Source organism: Camellia sinensis, chromosome 10 (genome assembly GCF_055761805.1).
Source record: "Camellia sinensis isolate YWXY chromosome 10, ASM5576180v1, whole genome shotgun sequence".
Taxonomy (NCBI): domain Eukaryota; kingdom Viridiplantae; phylum Streptophyta; class Magnoliopsida; order Ericales; family Theaceae; genus Camellia; species Camellia sinensis.
This window is the reverse complement of record NC_138970.1, coordinates 142,946,333-142,958,528: the sequence shown is the minus strand read 5'-3', so window position 1 is coordinate 142,958,528 and position 12,196 is coordinate 142,946,333.

Sequence of the window (12,196 nt, the reverse complement as noted above, 5' to 3'; positions counted from 1 at the left end):
ATTATCATATCGGGAAGGCTAATGTTGTGGCCAATACTTTGAGTAGAAAGCCAGTTAGCAGTGCAGCTTCTATCGCCATCCGAGAATGGGAAATGTTGGGTACTCTTAATGAGTTTGACTTGCAACTGGGCGAGTCTGTTGAATTCGCATCTTTGTTTTCAGTAGTTGCACGACCTATACTTGTGAATCGAGTGTTGGAAGCGCAAAGGGGTGACCTTGAGGTGGAATCCTTTCAAGAGAAGATTTCCAATGGGAAAGTAAAAAGAGGTTTGACTGTGTATCCGACCAAAGTGTGAGATACCGTGACCGTTTGTTTGTACTAGAGTCTTGCCGAGAGGAAGTACTCTGAGAGTTTCATAATTCGCGCCTTGCGGTGCGTCCGGGAGGCACAAAGATGTATCATGATCTTAGTCGCCAGTTTTGGTAGAGAGGTATGAAAAAGGATGTGGCTGTGTTTGTATTAAAGTGCCTTACTTGTCAACAAGTGAAGGCCCAGCATCAGAGACCAGCGGGTTTGTTGTAAACCTTGCCTATAGCTGAGTGGAAGTAGGAGCATGTTACGATGGACTTCATTGTGGGCCTTCCGAGGACTCAACAGGATAGTGATTCCATTTGGGTAGTCGTTGACCGATTGACTAAGTCGGCGTATTTTATTTCTATGCGTGTAAGTGACTCGATAGATTATCTGGCCGACTTGTACATTAGGGACATAGTGAGGTTGCACGGGGTCTCTGTGACGATTGTTTCGGATAAAGATCCGCGTTTCACTGCTCGGTTGTGGCAGAGTTTGCAGAGTGCCTTGGGCACTAGATTGACTTTTAGTATTGCGTATCATCCTCAGACTGATGGGCAGTCCGAGCATACTGTTCAGATCCTTGAGGATATGCTTCGAGGCTTTGTCCTTGACTTTAAGGGTTCATGGGAGAGGCATTTGCCCTTAGTGGAATTTGCTTTTAGTGGAATTTGCCTATAACAATAGTTTCCAATCGAGTATTGGCATGGCATCGTTTGAGCCTTGTATGGTCGACCATGTAGATCCCCTGTGTGTTGGTTCGAGAAACGATGGAGAAAGTGGCACTTATTCGTAAGAGGCTAGCTACAGCTCAAAGTCGCCAGAAAAGTTATGCCGACCGTATGAGGAGACCTTTGTCTTTTGAAGTGGGAGATCATGTCTTTTTGAAGATATCACCTAGACAGGGTTTGATGGGGTTTGGGAAGAGTGGGAAGTTGTCCCCTCGGTTTATTGGCCCTTTTGAGATCCTTGAGCGGATTGGGAAGGTTGCTTACCATTTAGCGTTACCACCACAAATTTTCAAGGTTCATGACGTGTTTCATATTTGTATGCTTCAAAAATATGAGCCGGATCCATTGCACGTGTTGGATTGGACCGACTTAGAGGTAGAAAAGGATGCCTCGTATGAGGAGAGACCGGTGGAAGTCTTGGATAGACGAGATCAAGTTTTGCGAGGCAAGGCAATTCCCTTGGTAAAAGTGTTGTGGAAACATCACGGAGTTGAGGAAGCGACTTGGGAACGTGAATTACAAGTCCGAGAGAAATATCTGGATTTGTTTGTTGATGCATAAGCATGTATTGAGAATTTATTGTATTAATGAAAAGTCTAAGCATTGTTTTAACTTATGAAAACATTGTATATGTTATGGTTGTTTGGGAAGAACATGGATTCAATATAAACATTGCTTGTGTTTTGAGAATATGGAATATTGATGATGTTGTATCATTTTTTGAAGCATTGTATATGCTATGTACGATTTTTTGAAAATTTGGACTTTCGTTAAACATTGTAAATGTTTTGGGAAATTGAAAATTTCATTTTAATTTGGGACTTGTGAATCGAGTCGGTGTGAATAGATGACCGGAGAATGGGTCATGGTGTTGAACTTGTGGGAATAACATGGTTATGAATAGTTCAATTATGTTTTAGGGCCTGATTTGTAATTTCAGGGACGAAATTTCCTAAGGTGGGGAGGTTGTAACACTTGTGTCCTTCAAAGCTTTTGGGAAGTGTATTCGAATCCTTTTTTTTTTATTTTGGAAATCTTTGGTGTTGTTATGGGTTGATTTTGGAGGAGTATAATCCGATTTAAACTTGTTGGGTTTGGTTGTTCGCACTTGTTCTTGTCAAAAGTTCCTTGGAGACTTAGAAATTCTATTCTAGGGTCGACACCAACCTTCCTAAGGGTCGACCCATACCTGTGGTGAAGTTTTCGGAAGTGTTGCTAGAAAATAGGGTAGACACCAGTCTGGGGAGGGCCGACCCTCTTATGGTGTGTTAGTTGCTGGAAAATAGGGTCGACCCCCTCCTGTCTAAGGGTCGACCCTCTTGCATGTTGTCAAACATAAGTTTCTTCATAAGGTCGACCCCTGTGTTGCAAGGGTCGACCCCTGCAGACTTTTTTTCTAGATTTCAGTCCGGTTTTGGGCCTACTTTTTGGGGATTTTGACTTGATCTTTTGGGTTGACTTGGGACTTTATTTCATTATGACCTAGCACTATAAATAGGTCCCTCATTTAACCTTTTCTTCTCTTTTTCCTTCTCTAAGCCGTGAGTCACTCTCTCCCTCTCCAAAATCACTTTTTGCTCAAAGATCTTTAGATCTACTCTCTTGGAAGCATCTCCTTGCCTTGCTCCTTTGAGATTAAGCGTAGAGCTTGTCAAGAGTTTCGTTTTGATCCAAGTAGAAGTTGGTTTCGACATCTTTGGATTTTTAACCTTGTTTTGCTCATCTTCTCTTCTTAGCTTGAGGTAGGGATTTTCTACACTCTAATATGGTTTTTAGCTAAGTTATTTGCTATTGTGTATAGATGATGAGATTTGGTTGTGGAATGAAAAGAGGGGTTTTGATGAATATAAGGTAAACAAGTATGAGGCTTGAATATAAGATCATGTTGCGCCAAAATAGTTGATTTTGGTGTTTGGGTTGATATTTGGAAAGAGGGAGATTTTGTCCTAATTTTGATTAAAGTATTATTTTGTATAAATAATTGGGATTAGCATTGAAAATGTGAAATTGGAAGGTTATGGGTATAGATGGTGAAATTAGATATATATTACCTTACACTTTTAGAAGTTGTGAATAAACTATTTATCTTGAGATTGAATATCTGTTTAGAGATAAATGTAATGGGCTATCGGTGGAGGATAGCTATGATTGTTGTAGAAATTACATGAGAATTAGGCGATTTAATGCTAATCCATTATTGGTGTCATTGAATATGACCATGTTATAAATACATTGTATATGTATGTTTATTGGGAGGAAAAATGAGATGTACTCCATATGTGATTATGTTTATAAATACATTGCATATGTATATTTGTTTGGGATGAGAAAGGGGATGGACTCCATTTAAAGCAAGTTGGCCGAAGTGTCCTGGGTGAGAGACCTGAAATTTTATATATAAATGGGTGCCGATTCCTTCGGATGAAATATCCGTAAAATGGCAGATTTGAAGTGTTTATGTATGTTTTGCATAATTGGAAACCATTGAGTCGTAGTCTCATTTTGGTTGTTGAATGATAATGAATTTAACTCATGAATTAAGTAGCATATATGAACTTGAAATGAATTGAAGGAAAATGGAAATGAGGTTTGGTTTTAGTGGCATATGAATATGCATGCCTCATGGATGTTTTAGTATCGGTATTGTTTATACACGTGGTATTTATACCTTTTCTAAACCTCATATATTGTGTTAGATTATTTCTACTGGGTTGTTGGCTCACCCTATACGGGAATACCATTTTCAGGTGCAGGTGAGATGTTTCCTCCAAAGCAATAGCGGGGATGGACTTTCGGGAAGCAAGAGCTTCTTAATTATGTCTTGTTGTGTGTATGTTTGTTATTTGTAAAGCCAAGGGCTTAAGATGTAATGAGCGAGACTCACTTTGTGCAACCAAGCAATGACTTGGGAAGATATAAGCCTACATGGCATTTAACTGGTTGTTAAACAGTAAACTCTAATGAATGAAAGTATTGTATTTCTGTTATATTCTTCCGCATGATAGATAGGTTTATTATATTATTTTGAGGGCATTACATTTCATATCCCAAACCCAAGTCACGTAAGAACTTCTTAGCATCATAGATTGTCCATGGAACAGTTCGATCACATTCTGGTAGAATGTCCTTGAATACCTGCATAACCATATCGAATGACTTGTTGCTCCATTTGTTGTACACCTTCACATGAAACATCTTAATGACGAATGATAACACAAAGAATTTTTCACATGTCGGGTAAACTTTGCATGATGCATCTTCGAATAACCTAATTAACTTATGCAAATCATCCCTCTTCAAACCATTAGGTTCCTCGTCGGTATGATCACCCATAAGACCACTCACGTAAATTTCTTCCAACATAATAAGCAATTCACCCATGACCGGATCATCGATATCTATCATACATTCGCCACTACCTCCACATTGGTCATTTGATACACTAGGATGAGACACGGGAACATGTTCCCCGTGGTGCACCCAAGTTATATACGAAGATGCCAGTCCTCTACGGATCAAGTGCATCCACACAACTTGTCTACTATATTTTGTGCCATTAATGCAATCGACACACGAACACCTAATTTCATCCTCTACGCCTAAATTTGCCATAGCAAAATCAAGGAATGACGTCACCCCTTGTTGATACTCTTTACTAGTCAACCTATTATTTATCGTCATCTAACTCTTGTCCATTTTTTGTCACCTACAACTCAAGCAAAGATTAACCGAGGAACAAATGAGAACACGCGTGTCAAGTTGAGATAGATTGTGTTGTTTTTTCATTCATTGTTTGGCTTTTCATATAAATCTCTTTTAGGGTGGGACCAAATGAAACAATTTGTACCGTGAATTGAGTAATTAGTTTCTTTTAATTTAAGAAATAACCCCTAATTTTGGACCACTAGACAACATAATTAGTAAAGCACTGCCACTACTGAAACCATATGGTCAATAATAGAATGATATATCAAAAGAATCAAATTCCTTTCATGCTCTCAACAGTGTCAATAGTAGTTAATTAATGTTCTTTTAAACTGATTTTTATTTAAAATTTAGTACATAAATCAACTTTAAATAAACATATCCACCTCCAAATATAATGTTTCACACTATTATATAAAAAAAAGACAGAAATAGTCATGACAACACACAGACAAATATATGTCAGCAGGAAGAAGCACCTTCACCAAAGCACCGATGACACCTAAGGAAGTAAGCCTTAAGTATTCAAATGGCCTTGATTTGCTTGTTGTATTAACAAAAGCGTACAGATAATAGGGAATGTGGGCTGCACAGGAGCAACCGGCAGTCAAAACAATTTCATTGAAATTTGAATAGATTGTGAGAACAAATGTATCAAGAACAAGCCAGGGAAACAGTAAGCTATTTGTCTTATTCTAACATAAGGCTCACTGAGGAGAAACTTTGTTGACTTCAAAAAGGTAGAACATAAACTGCTAAAATATAAGTTTAATCATACATATAAAGGTGGAAAAACATTAATCTATTAAAAAAAAATGGATAAAAAGCTATCAAATGCCTAGCTGATTAGAAAACTTTACATTTCTCATCATTAAAGCAATTCAATAATATTATTAGCAAGCCATGTAGAAGACACAAGAACGGAGAGGAATCCTCTAATACATTCTAATTGTAACAAAACTAATAATCTAACAAAATGGTGGTAGAACCCACCTAGCATGGTTGCATATTTTAGATTTTCTTTTACAGCATATGGTAAATGATATGCCCACAATTCTGGGCAAATTAAACTACTTATTTATTTATTTATAATTTACAGCATATGGTAAATGATTGCCCTAACTTCAGCATTTCTGTAATTTGTTCACCCAAATTCAATAACATTGTTTTTTAATTTCAATAACATCTCACCCCAAGCATTGCCCTAATTTTTAATTTCAATAACATTTCAATAACAATGCCCTACTTTTCAGCATTTCCTATATGATTTTTGTGTATATATATATATGTATGTATGTGTGTGTGTGTGTGTGTGTGTGTGTAAACAGAGGCAGAGAGAAAGAGAGAGGGAAATCGACAGGGAGACAATGAGAAAGAAACAGAAATCGAGAGGGAAATACAGAGAGAGGGAGAGAGAAATGCGAAATAGAGGACATACCTGGGAGGGAGACAAAGCGATGATCCAGCAACCCTTGTGGTGATGATGATGGAGACAAAGCTATAGAGAAGAGGGCAAAGGCGTGAGTGAGACGCAGTCACAGAGGCGTGAGTGTACCAGTGTATAATCGATTATATATGGGATCAAGGTTGTGTATATATGATTTGTGTGTATGTGTGTATATATATGCATGTATGTTTGTGTGTGTGTAAACAGCGAGAGAGAGAAAGAGGGAAATCGAGAGGCCTCTGTGAGAAGGAGACAGAAATCGAGAGGGAGACGCAGAGAGATAGAGAGAGAGACGAAATAGGGGACATACTTGGGAGGGAGACAAAGTGATGATCGAGCAACCCTTGCGATGATGGCGATGGAGACAAAGCAGTGATAGAGGCGGGAGTGAGAGAGGGAGGGTAATGCACTTGTATTGTATTGCAATAAGAATAAAACGACACCCAATTTTTCCCGACCAAAATTCCATTTTCGTCGCTAATGTTTTTATGAAAATTTTAATATTCCCTCCACAAATTTTTGTCACGTTTGGCTACTAAATTATAGTCGGTAAAGATTGCAAATTTAGTGACCAAAATAACATTTAGTCGCCCAAAAGTTGATTTTACACGACTAACACACAATTACTAGCCAAAAATGAAATAAATACCAATAAAATAAATTTATAATATCTAAACATTGTGGAATTAGCGACCAACTGGTTCACGGACACTTGCCCTCAACTGAGGCAAATGAATGAGCCCCCCAGAAACAACCACCGGCGCACCCCCCCGGCAGCCAGCCCAACTTAACCCAGGCCATGATCGCCCTCCACAGCAGCCTCGACCGCAAGGTAATCCCCCCCACCTGTTGGAGAAATCAAAGTTATTTCGGGCAGCCTTGCTTGTGGGGGACCATCCCACTCGGCTCAGAAAGCAAAGCTCAGAAAGATAAGGCAGGGCTCAGACAAAGCAGTTGCCATGGTGGATCGACCCTCCAAACCGCCCAAGCAGGGGAATGAGCCTATCACCTTCACGGACGCCGATTGCGCAGGCATCCGCTACCCTCATGATGACCCTCTCATCATTTCTTCCCTCCTCTTCAACTACAAGGTCAGACGAGTTCTCATCGACAACGTCAGTTCTTCAGACATCATTTTCCTCAATTGCTTTCGCCAGCTCAAGATTGGGGAGGAAAGTCTGTCTCCTCTCTAGACCCCTTTGGTCGGTTTTACTGGTGACCGAGTGACCTCCATCAACTCCATCGGCTCCATCGATCTTCCTATCACACTTGGCGAGTACCCGCGGCAGACCACAAAGTTGCTCACCTTCCTTGTTGTCGACTGCCCCTCCGCCTACAATATCATCCTTGGTCGCACCGCCCTAAACACTTTTCAAGTTATCACATCAACTTACCACCTTGCCATTAAATTCCCCACCGATCTGGGGGTTAGGACAGTGAGGGGAGAGTAGACAGTTGCCAGGGAGTGTTATGTCGCCTCACTCAAAGAAGTCAAGCTAAAGGAGGCAATGATCATTGAAGGGCTTGACGTCCGAGATGAGGACGAGCTGGTCAGAGGGAAGCCTGTGGAGGAGCTCGTTGATGTTTAGTCGGCCAAAATGATACTTTTAATGACTAACACGTAATTAGTCACCAAAAGTGAAGACAATACCGACTAAATTTATTCTTAGTAGCTAAATAGTGGACTTTTGCTGACCAAATAATTTTAGTAGCTAATGCATCTACCTTTGGAAACCAAATATTGTTTAGTAGCTAATGTGTGTACCATTGGCGACAAACAAATTTTTAGTAGCTAATGCATATACCTTTGACTACTAAATTTAGTTTAGTCGGCAAAATTAGTCGCTGAATGTGCTATTTCTTGTAGTGATAGTCTTATTGTCAATGAGATCCTAGATCTCATGACGAAGGCAGAAGCAACGACCGGTATGATGACCATGCTTCTGATGGTATACACAATATTGGGTAGGGTCATGCTTAGTAGGGAATGGGTCAGGACGAGGTCGGGGATCAAGGGGTTTGAGATACCCTCTCTCCATCAGGACTTTTAGTGCGCAAGTTGGGCTCATGTGGAGAGGGGCAAAGGTTCTAAGTTCGGTTCGAGCCAAGTAGGTTGTCTTTGGGCTTATGCTGGCAAAAGGATCGGCAATCTTGGGATTGGTGGCGACGGTATTGATTTCAGTGGGCTTGGAGATAGTGCTACTACTGGCATTATTACTTCTGGTAAATGCCCTTTTCGCTAGTTCACTTGTTCTTGGAAGGATCCTTTTGTTAAACGCACTCTCGATCTGCACTTCCAATTCATGCAAATCTTTGAAAGTAAACAATGGAGTGACTATTAACTTTTGTAAAATATCAGGCTCAAGGTTCTGAATCACTATCCGAACTTGGTCCCTTTTAGGAGGTCAATTTGTCGTCTGTGCTGCCTTTGCTTTCCACCTTACAACAAATTCCACAAAAGGTTCCTTGGGATTCTAGTGGGTAGTTTCAAGCTCTCAGGTCGTCATTTCAATTTGCGTGTTGTAAGAATACTGACCGACAAATGCTTCAGCCAATTCTTCTCAATTTTGCTTCACTTTATCCTCCAACTTGGCGTACCAAGTGGTTCCAATAGGGTTCTTCCACACAAAGAGAGTTTCTGAGGCCTAGTCAAACCTATTGGTTTCAAGATGTTTGAGAAAAGCCAGATATGTACCATAGGATCTCCAGATCCGTCAAAATGGTCAATGTGTGGCATTTTGAATATGTCTGGGAGCCTTATGGAAGCCTCTGTACCCATCCTTAATATCCGGGATGGAGTTGATCCCCTTCTCAAGTTTAGCAATTTTTAACAAGGTCAGGTCGAGATCATTAATATCAAGGAGGAAAAGTCCCTCATTAGGCTGTGCCAAAGGTCTGAAAACCCAAGCTTGTACAAACCTTCTCAAAGATCTGGACCCTGCAAATCTTCAATTGGCAAAGGTGGGTCAGGATTCGGTTGGGTGCTCGGAATAGAATGAGCAGTAGACGCCCTAGATGGGTGGCGCAATTCAGCAATGGTCTCATCCTGAGCAGCAATCTTATTGTTTAGCGTATCCATGGCCTTTTAAAAGGCCGTCATCATAGCCACAACTTCTTCTACACTTTGTGCCATTACAGATCTAGAAGAATCAGTTGTTGGAAAGCTAAGTGGGTGAGAACCAAGAGAGGACTGGTGAGTGCATTGTACTGGTGGCAATTGCCTAATCCTTTTTCTTCGGACTACTGATAGAAGAGAGACTAACATTGCTTCGCCTTCAACTAGATCTCTGATCTTGCAAAGCCTACCAGTGCGAGTCCACAAAACTTGGGGGATATCAGGTCTTTCTGAAGCTATGATTACAGGAATACCTAACCAAAGCAATAAAAGAAAAATAAAATAAAAAAATGGACAGCACCTTTGCCTATTTTCACTAGAACATATATGATCATAGCTGAATGACTGTACTCCCCGCGGAATTCTGCCCCACAAACTGATATTACTGAATCACTGATATGAATTCAAGAACCGTTGTATAGATCCAATGCATAACACATAACAGGTAAAAAGAGCAAAACACCCCTATGAGGGGTGGGGTTACCCTGTCCTAGCCTTGGAACGATCTAGAGTTTCACTAATTCAAGCAAGCGGTATCACAACATCCTGAAAATGGGAGAGCAACCTGTCTTAGTTTGAAAGGTCACTAGAGCTTACTATATGCACTAGGTCGATTGGTTAAAAAAAAGAGGATACCTCAGCAAGATTACCTAATATACCTCTTATACCTAACATCGAGAAGTGAAAGGAGGATCAAGCGGTACGGCGATAATCCAGATCTGAGGGTTGTGTTTCCAACATTGCAAAGCCCACGATTGGCCAGCCTTCAGCAAGCCATCCAGGAATAGCAGATGGAAAACACAGTGTCTTAAGAGCACCATGTAAATGCAATGCAATGAACATATATATGTAGATAAAATTTCACATCATGAAGTTCAAGTCAAGTTCTCTTATTTATTACTCCCCAGCAGAGTCGTCAGAAACAAAAGAAAATGAGAGTCCAAATCTGGCAAATCCTAGAAATCCACTAATTGCAAGAGATGCCAAAAATAGATTGTATTGCCAGATTTCAAAGTCGCCACCTAATATTTTTGGAAGAATTAGGAAACTCGTGACTTGTACCAAAGGCCACTTGTTCGTCATAACCAAAGTTGTCTCGGTTCAGGAACTTAGGTATGAGAGAGAAAGGTCATGAATTGAGTACCCCACTCACCCGATCAAAGATCGGCCTCTACTAAATCATGATGTCAATTTTATAGACATTGTATGCTCATAATCTAATTTATTAATATGCTAACGTTATTATGTGATGCAAACAAGTATAGACTACGTCACGTACTTTGGAATGTTTTGATCTTATACAATTCTGAAAGAGTTTTGAATATGTACAACTCAAAGGAAAAATGAGCTCATATATACAACAATCCAAGTCATTCCAACTTAAGCAAAATAGCCTCCATCCATAGACATTCATAGGTTTATTTCAAGTAAGCAAATAGCCTCATGATAATATGCTCAACATGGTAGCACAAACACATACATATGATATGCTAAAGTAAAAAATGCTCACCTAGTATTCATCCTCAACAAGCCAAAGAAAAAAATATGATTAGAAAAAAAAAAAATGCATTATCCCAAAAATGCACATGATTAATGCAACATATACAAAATGCAACTATTAAATTTGGCTATTAACATGACACGTGAATCAATTTCAAAACTTGAGGTAGCGTACGTAATCAAATAGGAAATGATAACAACATCAAGTATGATGAGCCAAACCTTAATGCACGCAAAAATGGATGTGAGGCATGGGAATGATAAAGGAAAACATAATGTTTTATGCAACCACGGTAAGTATGTAAATAAAATGAAGAAAGAAATGAAGGTTGAAAGACATACATCAAGTGTTACAAATTTTCCCTCTTACAAGAGGATCCGAATGACCTAATCAACTAATTATTACAACACCAAATGAATTAACTAATTATTACATATACAAATTGCAATTACAAACAATAGCTAACCTAAAGAAGCTAAATAAAGAATGAGAACATCCTCCAAAAACTGCTCTGTCTGCTTTTGGGAGAACTGTTTTGTTTTACCCCCTGCCACTTCTCTGTTTTGCTAACAATAATACCCTGTTTGCACACTCTGAGGCTCGTTCGTTCCATAATGAGTTCCGGCTAGGTCCAATAAGGGTCGGCCTTGCTTCAGTTTCAATCAAAAAACCTGTTTTATGCAGTAAGGAACAACAGTGCAAACAGAGTATTTTTAAAGAATGTCCATCCTTCCTGCTTCCTCCTATCATGAAGATATTCAAAGAGGAAATAGGTTTGTTTCTCAAATCATCAAACATCCCAAGGGTATTACATGATGATTAGTGGAGCAACAAGATGAAAGATCTAACACATAATGAGAATTAAAGCTTGAAACTTCAAATGAAGAAATGACTCAAACCTACTACCTCTCATAGTGAATAAGAGTACCATGAGTACTCGAATTAGAGAGAATAGGTTAATTAGAACCATTTTAGGTAAAGGCCTTGGAAACAAGAGGTTGCATCATTGAACAAAGGAATTAGAGACTCCTCTCTCTACTCATGGAACATGGATTAATATCCATTTCCATGCTTCAAAATGGAACTAGAAGAGAGTCTCTATTCCTTTCAATGAAAGAGCTCTTGTTTTGCTTTGAAGAGAACAAAATAATAATAAATAAATAAATAAAACTAAAAGAAAACAAATAGAACAACTCAAAAAACAAGATAACTATCAAAATTTAAACACATAACTCATCAAAGTTTTTGATAACTCCTCTTTTATTCATAGAACAAGAATGAGACATCTATTTCCATGTTCTGACAATGATCGAAAAGAGAGTTTTTCAACACTTTTGACATGGAAACTATCACCTAACTTCAACGTAAACAACAATATCATGGAATAGAAAGATTTACAACTAGT